A 12,126-nucleotide genomic window follows, 5' to 3' on the forward strand; every position below is an offset into this window, starting at 1 on the left:
CATGCACTTATCACTGGAATAAAAGTTCTGTGTTTATAATGCAAAACAGGGAAGGAAAGTAAGGGTTAAATGTAACCAAAATAAGCAAAAGCAATACAGCATGAAAACTTAGATTTTTTTTGTGACCTTCAAGTGTTTTTGTTTCATTTTAGAATGAGAGATTCACAGGGAGCTACGGGAAAAATAATAATTAAAAAATACTCAATGGTGCTAGGGGTAACTTTGGATATCCCTGTTTGTCCTTGCAGTTCTGGTCTCATCTCACCCATTTTTCTCCTCTTTTGCCACTTCCACAGTGGCTGATATTTAATCCTTAGAACACTGAGCTGCTGGACACAGGGAACCAGCCTGGGGCTTTCCCTTCTGGGAACAGTTGTTCCCAAAGAGGTCAAGATGGAAATGAGATCCAGATTCAGAACCATGCTTGAAAGAAAGGCAATTTTTCCCTAAATTCCTTTGTCCAGATGAAGCCATATGGGCAAAGTGCTCTGGGCAGAGTGTTCCCATGGAGCAGGGGGTGCCCAGGAGGGGTGCCTGGAGGGTGCCAAGGCTGCAGCTGTGCGAGGGAAGGGTCACTCCATGAGCCTGAGCTCCCAGAGCTGCTGTCCCCACGTTGCTCCACAGGTCACCACGAGGCACTGCCAGCCCTGTCTGTCCAAATCCACACTGCAGACATTGCCAGGTCTTGGGAGAAGGGTTTCAGTGTGATTTCAAGGGGCCCACTCCAAACCAGGCTGGCACCTTCTGTGCTGGCTGAGGGGAAAGCTCAGGAACGTGCTGAGGACACCCTGCACCGCCCGCAGCAGGGAGAGCACAAGGACTGGGATTTGTAATTATTTATTTATTTCACAACATTTCTACTATTTATTGGGACTGATGGGTGTCGGGTCAGGGGAGCAGAGAATGGTGCCTGAGGTTTTTTCATCTTCCAAGAAGCAGCACACTGAAAAGTGTGGAATTTGCTTTGTGTTTTTACTCAGAAGGCTTTTCCACAAATCATTTCTGTCCTAGGATAGACTAAAATATTTTATCACAGGAGGCCCAACTCACTACTAGCATAAAGATCACTGAAATGTGTTTTATCAGGGGTTTCCTTATATTAGAAGAGTAATTTAAAATTTTACATGTTCAGATATCTTCATAACTGACTTTGACATTGTGACAAGGGGAGAATCTGGGTCAACTCTTGATCCCACTCCACACTGTTTTCCAGGAGAAAAGGATGGCATTACTTCTGTTGTTACTGGGAATGCTGCTGGAATGCTGCACCTGCTATTGAGGGCTACTCTTGAAAAAAAAAGAAGTTTAGTGCAGGGAAAGGATCAGACAGAAGTATAAAGCAAGTTTCCTTTCAGGAAACATGTAAAAAGTTAGTTATTGCTAAAAATTCAAGTGTTGAGTTCAGCCAGTAGCTCGAAAAGATACTGGGAAAGAAGAAGGCACAGATGTGTAATCCTATGTGAAACCAGGCTAAAAATCACTGCAAAACAGTCCAGGTTTGTTATTGCTCTAATTCCCTCTGTTTCAGTGGAGTCAAACTCAGAGCTGAAGGAAGGAAGCTGGAGAAGCCTTCCCTGCCTCCATGTACCCCTGGATAGTTGTCCAAGTCCTTCCCTGGATGGAAAGGCCTCTTTGCATCCCTCAGCCCAGAGCCCAAAACGTCAGCGCTGCCTCTTTAACTCCCAGCTGGAAGTTTGTGATAAGGAAAAGCAGGAAACAACCTCACAAATAAACAAAGACATGTTCAGGGTGGATCCACATCCACCTCAAATGGGAGACTTTCCATTATGGAACGTACCTAGCAATAATCCATATCTGCTTTTCACAGTAAAGCCATATTCACTCAATGCATTTTTGCACTAAAGTTCATCAAAGCTCCCAATCAGATCTTAACTACAGCTCAGAAAAGCAAAGGATAATCTCAGCTTCCATTCCAGGGCTGTTGTTTGGAAATATCTTATTATCTCTCTAATTAAATTAAAATAAAGGTATGACTAATATACTTTAGTTGTTCACATAATGACAAAAAGGAAAAAGTAAGTTTATTTTCCTTTTTGGCCATTCAAAAATGTTTTAAAATGCATCTGAGACCTCTGAAAGGCAAATATAAAAATTCACGCAATTTCCTTTTTGCTTCAGTCTCGGGAGATTTTAATCTACCTCCTCTACAGGAGAATCTGGTTTAGGATGGGGTGGAAGTGCAATGAGGCTGCAGTGCAAGACAAGAGAAGGATGTTCACCTTCTCCCCTAATTCCACAAATCAACAGCACTTCAGGAAGCCGTGGAGAAATCCACTAGTCTATGTTGCAAAATGCCTGCTGTTATCTGGCTATTTAGGCTTTTGGAATTCAGATCTTCACACAAAGTGCAAAACAAAACAACGTGCCAAAGAGGAAACTCCTGTTAGGAGAGGGGACCTGGAAATGGAGCTCTTCACCTCTGGGATGAACCCTTCAGGTCGTGATTGGAGCACAGCAACACAGCAGGGTGGAGAATCCTGCAAAGCCAGGCCTGGGGCTGTAGCTGCACTGTGCAGAAACACAGAGCTTCACTTTGCTTCCATACTTAGGACTTTCCATAAGGCCTCGATTTCATTCTAAAATATGACTTTTACATAATCAGTACATTCTGTGCAAAATTGGTTAACTCTGTGCCCTCAAAAATATCATGCACTTACCAGCATATAAATCCCAGACCTTGACATCTAAAGAATGCTTGGCAGATGCAGCAAGAAGCACAGCCAAGGGAGAAGTTAAAGGTATTTGTTAGGTTTCCAGCCAGCCAAGAATATTAACACCTTGCCCAAATGTAAAAGGGATAAATTTATTGTGGAGAATGTGAAAAAGTGATTTTAAGACAGTTTTTATATGTTCTGTGAAAGATTTCTGTGTGCTGGGTTGGCTTTGAATGCACTGTCATGGGAAGAACACTCCAAGAGCTGCAAATATTCCTTCAGAGCCCTGGCTGGACTTGGCAGCCTCATCTCAGGACAGGGCCCTTTTCATGTGTGCACATAATGGAATTATCTGGAAGCCAGGAGCGCTGAAAGGGAGAGAGATGCTCCCAGGTGACAGCCTGCCTTATCTCAGCTGCATTTCACTGCGTGGCTCTTCAGAAAACTGCCACTGACAAAAACCTTTCCAGTGCCTTGAACCAGAGGAAAATGGGAGTGGAAGGGATTGCACAGGACTGCTGTTCCTAGGGCACACCCAGATCTGTGTTTGAGATCCTTCTTTTGACAGGCTTTCAGTCACAGCCTCCCCAGTGCTCCCTCCCTTCTCTATGCACCTCTTCAGCTTTTCCAGTTCTAAAGTTTGCCCTAAAATCCAGCCCAAACAGTGGCACATCCTAAAGCAGGACAGTGGGATTTTCACACTGGATTGGCATCCCCCAGGTTTTTACTAGCATCACTTCAGAGTGGTTTTGCACCAGCTGAGAGGCTCAGCCGTGGGCAAGCAGGGCCCTACAGAATTTCCCCCCAGCCTTGGCAGAAATCAGAACATCTTTTCCTACAAGTTCAGCAGGGATATCTTAAAATCCAGGCGAGATTTGAATGGATTTTGCAGGCAGACACTCTGGGAGCAGCGAGGGAGCAGCGTGTCAGCTGCAGGGCTGGGAGGAGCAGAGCCCTCCGTGCCAGGAGATAGCAGAGGCCACGGGGCTGGCCCCAGCCCATGGCCTCCTTCCCGCTCCTCAGAGCCAACAGGTCTCCACCCAGGACACAGCCTGGGACTTCCCACCCTTTTCCAAAAGGCCAGCAGGCTCTGGGGTTTATAGTGAAGCCCCAGAAAAGATCCTTGTTTCATCTTTGCCACTACTTAGGGCCCACAGGACAGCACTGCCTCCACAGCAGATTTTCCAGTGGTTTCCCAAATTATTTCATTGATTCTGGCATATTTCAGGGCATTGATATAATTCTCATGTTTGGAGGAAAAATGTGATTTCCTTCCCTTCCCCTTGCCTCCCTTCCTGTGTTACATCATTGCTGCCTATGTCCAGGCTGCAGGACAAATCCCTTGTCCCCAGCAGAGGTCTGAAGGTCAGGATCAGCTTCCTCTCAGCAGCCAATTCCCACAGGGAAGGCTGGAAATGGGAGCAAGCAGGCAGAGAGTCAAAAGCGCCTTCTAGAATCATCTGGTCCCTGATGACCATGGAACTCCAGGAGAGATTTGGGGCCCCTAAAGATGATCCCTCCTCCAGCTTTTCCAATGATGCTCACAGTGCCAGGCCAGGCTTGTGCAGTAAAGAGGAGCCAATGGAACTGATCTGGCTGCCACCAAGTCAGGGAAAGACTTTCTGCTCCTTCCTGCACTTTCCCATGCTCATGGAAAGCTGACTCTCCAAGGAGCAGCATTCAAGTGGTGGTCAAGCAAAGTAAATGTAGAAATGTCAGAACTGAAGGAACAGGGACTCCACAATTAGGAATATTTGCCTGAATGTCCCTCTTCCATAGGCCACAATATTCCCCATCATCACTTCTTTCGCCAGCCATAAATCCTGGGCAAACTGGATTACATCTTGGTTAGGTTTGTGTTCCTTAGAGATTTGGAGGTTCCAAGGGGAAGAGAATTCATTACTCATTCATTATGCAGCCTATTACATTTTTGCAGTGATTACTTACCCTTCTTGGTGAAAACAAAAAACCCCTGAGAACAAATAAAAAATACCAAACCACTCCTCTGACTAATGCAACTTTCCAGTGCTCTCCCACCTCCGCAGATGAAGAGCTGCTTGTGCAATTTTAATTCAGCCCTCCCTGTGTTATGAACTATTACACACTATTTTTCCCACTGGGCCCCAGCCTTCTTTCTGTCTCCAGGAAAAATGATCCCTAATAGCAACGAGTAGCCACTCTGTTTTCTCCTCATTTTTCTACATGTTACTTGATGCCTGGCTTTCTGCTCCTAACTCTGATTTCTCATCTCTGTGCTGATTTTTGGGTTGGTTTTGTTTTTCCTGGTGCTCATGACTAACACCCTGCTGCTTCCTAGCCCTGCCTGTCAATCCTCATTATTTGGCTTCCAATCATCACCTCTGTTTATCTAGTCAGACTCAGGCTCCATGAAACCTGTTTCATTCATGCTGATCTACTAAATTCCACTCCACCAGGCCTCACCCTTGCACCAATACATCCCTGAAAGTGCTGTCTCTCCCTCCTCTGTCAGAGTCAGGGGCTGCCTTGCCTTGCTGGCTGCCCTTCAGGAACATCTGTCACCCCTGGACCAGGCCATTCCTTGCTCTTTGTTTAGCCCAGTTTTACTCAGAGACTCACCCAAGATCTGTTTCACCACACAGACTCTTCCCTGACAAACTCCAACAAGGCTCTTCCTGGTAGAAGGTGGTATTACTGAGGTTTTATAAGGTCTAAATTTAAGTTACTTTCACAGATGAGGCCAATCACACCTGTGGTAACCACCTCCCAAAAGAGCAAGTTAATGAGGTTTAACCAATCTATTAAAAAAAAAAAAATCTTGTATGTGGGACACACCTGATTATGAGGAAGAGCTGAAGTGCTTTGTTGAAAGTTAAAAATCCACAGCAAAAGCAAATTCAGCCTGAGCCTGGCACTGAGGGCGGGATGCTTTGGCCTGAAAAGTTCAAATTTGACATTTTCAAGCTACTGGAAAAGGGGACTTGGAACTCTCAGCCAATGTGTCTGTGCCATTTATTGGCACAGTCACCTCAATTTTCTATAATATGTTTTTTCAGCAGCTGAAGATTTTGGGACATGTCAATGTCTTAAGACAGTCTCTGCATGCAGCTTTTCCTTTTGAGATGCTCTATCAGATACAGTGTTTGTTGAAAAAAATTAAACCTGTCCCCACCCTTCTGATCTCTGCTCTGCTGCAGCCGTTCCCATTCAGCTATCACCTCCAGAAAATTACAGGCAATTAATTCCACCAGATGCTCCCCTCTCCTGCAGCTCTGTTTAGGAAACACTCAGCCATGTCAAGCTCTTTTGGGTGTATTTTCACTGCTCAGAGCCAGGCCCTATGGCTCTCACACCAAACCACTCTTCTGCCCACCTCCAGTGATGCAAAAAAGGATTTTCCTTAACCAAAACCAAATCTCCAGCCTTTCCTCTTCTGGAGAGAACAAATATAAATAGATTACTAAGCCTAAAAGTCCATCATTGGTGTCTCTTAGGATGGGAACATTTATTCATCTTCTGAGATCACAGCTCACCTGTAAACAAGAAACACTTCTGAGCAAGCTAATAAACCTGCAATTAATACCCAGGAATTGTCTAAGGGAGCAGACTGAGTTATTCTTACAGTCAAAAGAGAAAGATGGAAGTGTAAATGATATTTAACCCCCAAGCAGCCTGCTGAGCAAAAAACAACTCAGGCTATGCTAGGGAACAGCAAAGTTGGGGGAAGAATAGCCTAGCACTGAAAACAGGCCTCATGATCCCAAATTAATGCTGGAATAATACATGGGCTCACATAATGTGGGTGTCCTCTGTGGATCTGGATGTGTCTGTGACACTGACCTGGCATGCAAAGCTCTGAGATCCTCTATCTTCCAGTTCAGGCACAATAAATCAGTCACAGTCAAGCACCAAACACTGAGGAAATGCTTAAGAGGTCTCCACACCCTATTTTCTCTCTCTTTTTCCTGGCTAGAGCTTCCAAAGTCCCTCTTAGTCCCTCAAACTAATTGCAATAAGATGTCCTGTCATCACAGAGAAATATGTGTGTTAAGCATCTGCAGGATTTCTACTCCATGTTCCAGAGGGAGTCCCATGGCTCTGCAGCACTTCCAGGGATGAAGTGAGCCCTCACTCATCAGAGACAGCACCACAGATCCATAGGCTTTGAGGGCTATGGATGTTGGGATGGACAGACAGCTCCTTTAAGCCTAGCAAAGGTCTAGCCAAGTGTTGAAAATCATTAGCTTTAAGCTAGCAGCCAGCCCTAGTGATAATCCATCATCTCAGTTCCAGCAAGTTTTGCTACTCCTTGCATGGGAATCTCTGCACATTACTAACTGATATTATATATCTATATCTATATTCTGATATTATTAAGACTGAGATTCAGCACAAATCTACCAGGCTACTCACACTCTGGTCAAGTCAGATGCTCCTTTGGGGTGGCACCAGAGGCTGGACCACCGAGACACTGCACACACCCATTTTACTCCAAGGAATAAAGTGTACATGGAAATTGGAGAGCAGGGCAAGGCAGCAAGGCCAGCAGCACTGAGCTCCTCTGAAGTTTCACAGCTCTGAAGGGAAGGTTTTCAAGGGTCCCACATAATTCAAAGTGATGTGATTTTTTAATTGCTGCAGAAAGAGCTCAGTGCACAGACATATGCCCTCAGATCCCTGCTTTGTTCCCTGTCCCCAGATAACATCAACACTGCCATGAAAGAGCTGTGAACTGGAAGAGCAATGCACACATTGAAATGGAAATGAGGATACAATCCTCTTGCCTGGCTCCAGGAGCTATTTCTTACCCCCAGTGACTTCTGAACCAGTGGAGGCCTTAACAAAGGGCAGGGCAGAAGCCCTCAATCCTTATGGACTTGTGTTTACCCTGCAGATGTACTGGGATGGCTCCAGCTGGTGTGGTAGGAAGGATGTGGGATAATTTACAATAAAGAAGTCAAGTGTGTGCTGTTCCTCTAATCTCTGCTCACTGGACAGATCCTGCTGTCCTGGATGCTCAAGAGCCTTACCCTCCTGGATGCTGGAGCGCCTCGAACTCGGGTGGCACTGTGGGAATCTCAATTGTGGGAACAAGAGCCTTCCTGCAATGAAAAGCACTCCTTGAGCAAGGAGAGCTGCTCTCACTGGTGTCCTAACAGTGCTCATTCTAACTCTGCATGAGTCTGAGCAGCTTCACTCCCACCGAATTCCATGGGAGTCACTCCCACCTGTTGCAGGTTTGGCTTTTCCCGGTGTCTCTGCCCCAGCGCTCCCAGGAATGTGCTGTCCTCCCCTGCAGGTGTCACTCCCACTCGGATTGGCTCCACTGCTGCCCAGAATTCCCTGATTCACCGCTGGCTGTGCCTGCCCCTGCCCCCCAGCCTTCACCTCTCCAGGCTGCCTCCCTGCTGCACTGTGCCAGAGCATCCAGAGGTTCTCCTGCCTGGCTCAGACACACATCCTGGGGACAGGATTCCACCCCAGTGTCACTTGCTGTGAACAAAACAACTCTCACTGACTCTGACAGTTACTTCCTTTCAGGTCCAGGACAGCTATCTCCCCCCTTCAGTGGTGTCAGTCTGGTTTAGCTTTTATGTTGAATTCAAACCAGAAGTGCACTCTGCCCAAACAGTTAAATCCCAGCCACATTCACCTTTGCCTCGACTGATAAAGATTCACATCATTCTAATCCATAAGAAGCTGCTCCAAAGATGGATCTATTCCATACAGGCTTTTCTTTTAATTTACCCAGGTGCCCTTTGATCTTGTGGATCTCTGTATTTAATTATGGGAGCTGAACGAGGTTCATATCCTATCTCCTGGTGCACTTTGCTCAGGTCTGGCTTTTCTTTTTGTGTTTGGGGAAAGAGAATGCAATTCTTGGAAGCACAGCTCTTTAATTTTAATATACTACAAGTGCAAGAGTAAGCTCACCTTCAACTGCTCCTCATTGTTGATGCATGAATAAACAACTGGCAGGGGAGGGAGAACATTGCAAAAAGGTACTTCTAGATGGATATGCTCAGCAGCCATAAAGGACCTCAGTGATTTCCTGGGGCACAAAGGCCTTGGTGGTACTGCTCTGCCACTTCCAATCAGCATAAATGAAGTGCTTGACAATTCTCCTTGACTGCTGAAAACTAAAAATAAAAATATTAAACCCAAACAGAACTAGGAGAAAGAGAAGTTTATGTTACACCTCAAATTTGCAGTCCAGAGCATGGAAGGAGAACTGTCACTTTGAAGTGAGCAGAACAGGTAAAGAAGTGGGATGCAACAGAAATTAAGATGGGAAAAAATCCTCTTCTTTCATTTGTGCCTCTGTGTCTGGTCTGACTGAGAGTTTGACCTCTTCTATTTGTAGCCCAGAACATTGTGGGGTGTACTGACAGCAATGTGGTCATGACAGACTTAAATTATCACATAGGCAGGTCAGGACTTCAATTATGGATCTTCAGAGAGATGGAAACACTCCTCAGGACCCCAGGCCAGCTTCATGCAAGCTTTGTACCACCAGAACATACAGGATTGAGGATTTGGCCAAAGAGGTTGGATCTTGAGATGGAGAGCTTCTCATTTCAGTACAGCAGTTGCACTGTGGAGTTCACCTCTGGGCAGGATCTTCCTGATCCTTGTGGGCAGTGCCAGGCACTGGAACAAAGCAGCCAGACACTGTTACCAGTGCAGCAGTCATTACTCTGCTCCTTGGCTAATTAGTTGAGCTAGTACCCCTCTCAGATGACTTATTTTTAGTCCTTGCCTGCAGGGAACTGAGCCTTTAAGAGGCTCTGGAATGGGTCAGCTGGAACAGGCTGTTACATTATGTATGTAGCAGCTGTGCTTGGCAATATCCACAGGCTGGGACTGAGGCACCTGCAGAACCACCTTCACCTGTGCCTCTCACCTGGTGCTCCAAGCCACCACTGAACAGCACCCTCCTTGTGCCATCCTAACTCATCACAGGGGTTTACAGTGTTCCCTGATGGATAAAACCAAAATCTGTGTCTAAGATTAAGCTTCTGCATTAGCTATGCATGGTATAGCTCATTAAAAATGGATCCTCCTTTCAAGCTCTGACACATACGTAGGGAAATATATTGCTCCATACGCACAAAGGACTGGAATAAAATACCCATTACCTGCATGTCACTGTTTCAGCACAGGACTATGGAATGTGGTGCTGGTTACAACAGCAGATTTGGCTGTCCGGTCACAGACTCCCTGCTGCTGGCTTATGCTTATAAAGCCCTTGGGAAGGTGGAGGAAGTGAGGTCAGTGAGCGGCTGAGTGTCCCATGGACACCGAGTCCCAGGCCATAGGAAGGAGCCTTTGTCCCAGAACAATCCAACTTGGACTGCTGCTCCTTTGAAGGTCACCCAGAACACGAGAGCAGCAGCACTGGAGAGCAGCCAGCCCCTGCAAGCAGAAAACAGTCACAGGTACTAAGGAGAGTTTTGCTATGGAATAATGAGCTCACAAACTTGTTCCTCCAGAGCCAACGAGCAGGGCTGCAAGGTTACAGCAGAGCCCTGTGCCACAACCCTAAAGGCAGAGGGCTTCTCACTCCAAAAATTCTCCATGCCCAGACATCTCTTGAAAGGCCAGCTATTCCATTATTATTACTACTACTACTATTATTATGTTAATATAGTAATACTACTACTAATATTACTATAATAATGGTTCTGCCTCATTAACCAAATGAGGGCTGCTACTCTCCTTCTGAACACACTGCCTCACATGGAAAAGACAATGCACTGGTTTATTGGTACCTGCTGCTTCTAAACCAGGTATTTGCTACAGGTTAAGTGTATGAGGGAAAATACACACCCAAATATTTTAGCCAACCATCTGCATGATGGTCTGTGAAAATGGTGATGCACCAAGGCACAGGTGAAGTGAACTGGGAGTCTCAGTGACAAGGACTGCAGAATGTAATGCCCATTTACCTGTTGTGGGTCCACGCCTTATTTCGAGGAGACAGACTTCTTATAATGCGTTTCTTAATATCTGGGAGTAGTGCCTGAACCAGCATTACTGAAAGAAAAACAAAAAAAAGACAGTGTCTTATGTACTGTAATAGGATTAAACTGTTTTTCAAGCTCAATTAGCTGACTCATAGTTTTAACTTAGTACCAAGACAGCAGCAAAGCAATTCGTGGGATAGATGGCAAAGACCTCCTCAAAAGGAGGAATTTTACACCATGTAAAGTTGCAGGCATGTGTGAGTGAGCTGTACACAAACCAAAAGGTTTTGGCTTCACCAAAAGATTTGTTTTGCACCTGTGATTCGGTCACAGAAAAACCATAATTTACTCACTATGGCTCTTACATTAATCCTGCAGCCCGAGGCTCCTCTTCCGAGTAACTCGCTAGACAACAGGTCTGTGTGAACAAACACAGATTAAATCCCCTGTGTACACGCCCAACTTTCGTTCTCACCGAATTCTTTACCGAATCCCTTCAGCTGTAATTGCTGCCTTTCAGCCCCATCGCGTCACCCCGGTGCCGCAGGCTCGGGGACCAATTAGTGACACAAGCTCCTGTCACCTAGGAGATCGGGAGGCAGTGGCTTAGCGTTCCCATCTTCAGACTCTCCCCGAGGTTGGATGTGGGCTCTGCATGACATTTTACCACATCGGCAGACTCCCAGGACAGCGAACTAAATATTACGGCTGGCCATACTATTGCCACAGTTATCGTGGTGCCTTAAATGCATGAGAAGCTTTAGGGATTCCTACAAAGGCGGAAAGCAGCATCCTTACAGAAGAAGTGTTGATGCTCCTACAAATTGTCTGGCTCACTGTGACCCCGTGGCTGGGAGCTGAGAGCCAGGGATCAGAGATCTCCCTGGTCACACCTGAATGCCTAAAGGTCATCATTCTGTTCCAGCAAACTCTTTCCTCTATTTCTGATAAGGAGAACTAAAGCTTGAAATCCCTCTGCCTAGAGACACCGGTCGTGGTGACACTGCCAGGATGTGTTGCCTTTGCAGTGCTTATATGAAAGGTTACTATAAAATCATGTAAATTCAAAGTGTATTGACCCATTTCAGTGACAGGAGTAGCAATTGCTCCATGAAAATGCTTCACAGCTCAGCAAAGCACCCTAAGTATGCAAAAAGCATTAGAAAATCATTCACTATTAATTATTTAGATGTAGTTATTTTTCTGTCATTTTACATGGCTGGGATTACTCTGATTCTTAGGTTTAAAAATGAGCAAGTCCATAAGTTTCCAATGAAACAGTGTAGGAGAAGGTTCCCCTTTTTAATTGATTTGGATACTCAGCAGCAGAATAAACACTGCTCAGATTGCCCATTCTACCTTGGCATTTGATTAATGTTTAATTGACATTTGCAGTGAATAAATGATTCAGTGTTTTCTCTGTATTGTTCTCTCACAAGAGTAACTCTGGAGCAGCTGAGCCCAGTGCCTGTGCTGCACACCCCACCTTCAGAGACATTCCACTG

Source organism: Camarhynchus parvulus, chromosome 3 (genome assembly GCF_901933205.1).
Source record: "Camarhynchus parvulus chromosome 3, STF_HiC, whole genome shotgun sequence".
In the NCBI taxonomy this organism is placed as follows: Eukaryota; Metazoa; Chordata; class Aves; order Passeriformes; family Thraupidae; genus Camarhynchus; species Camarhynchus parvulus.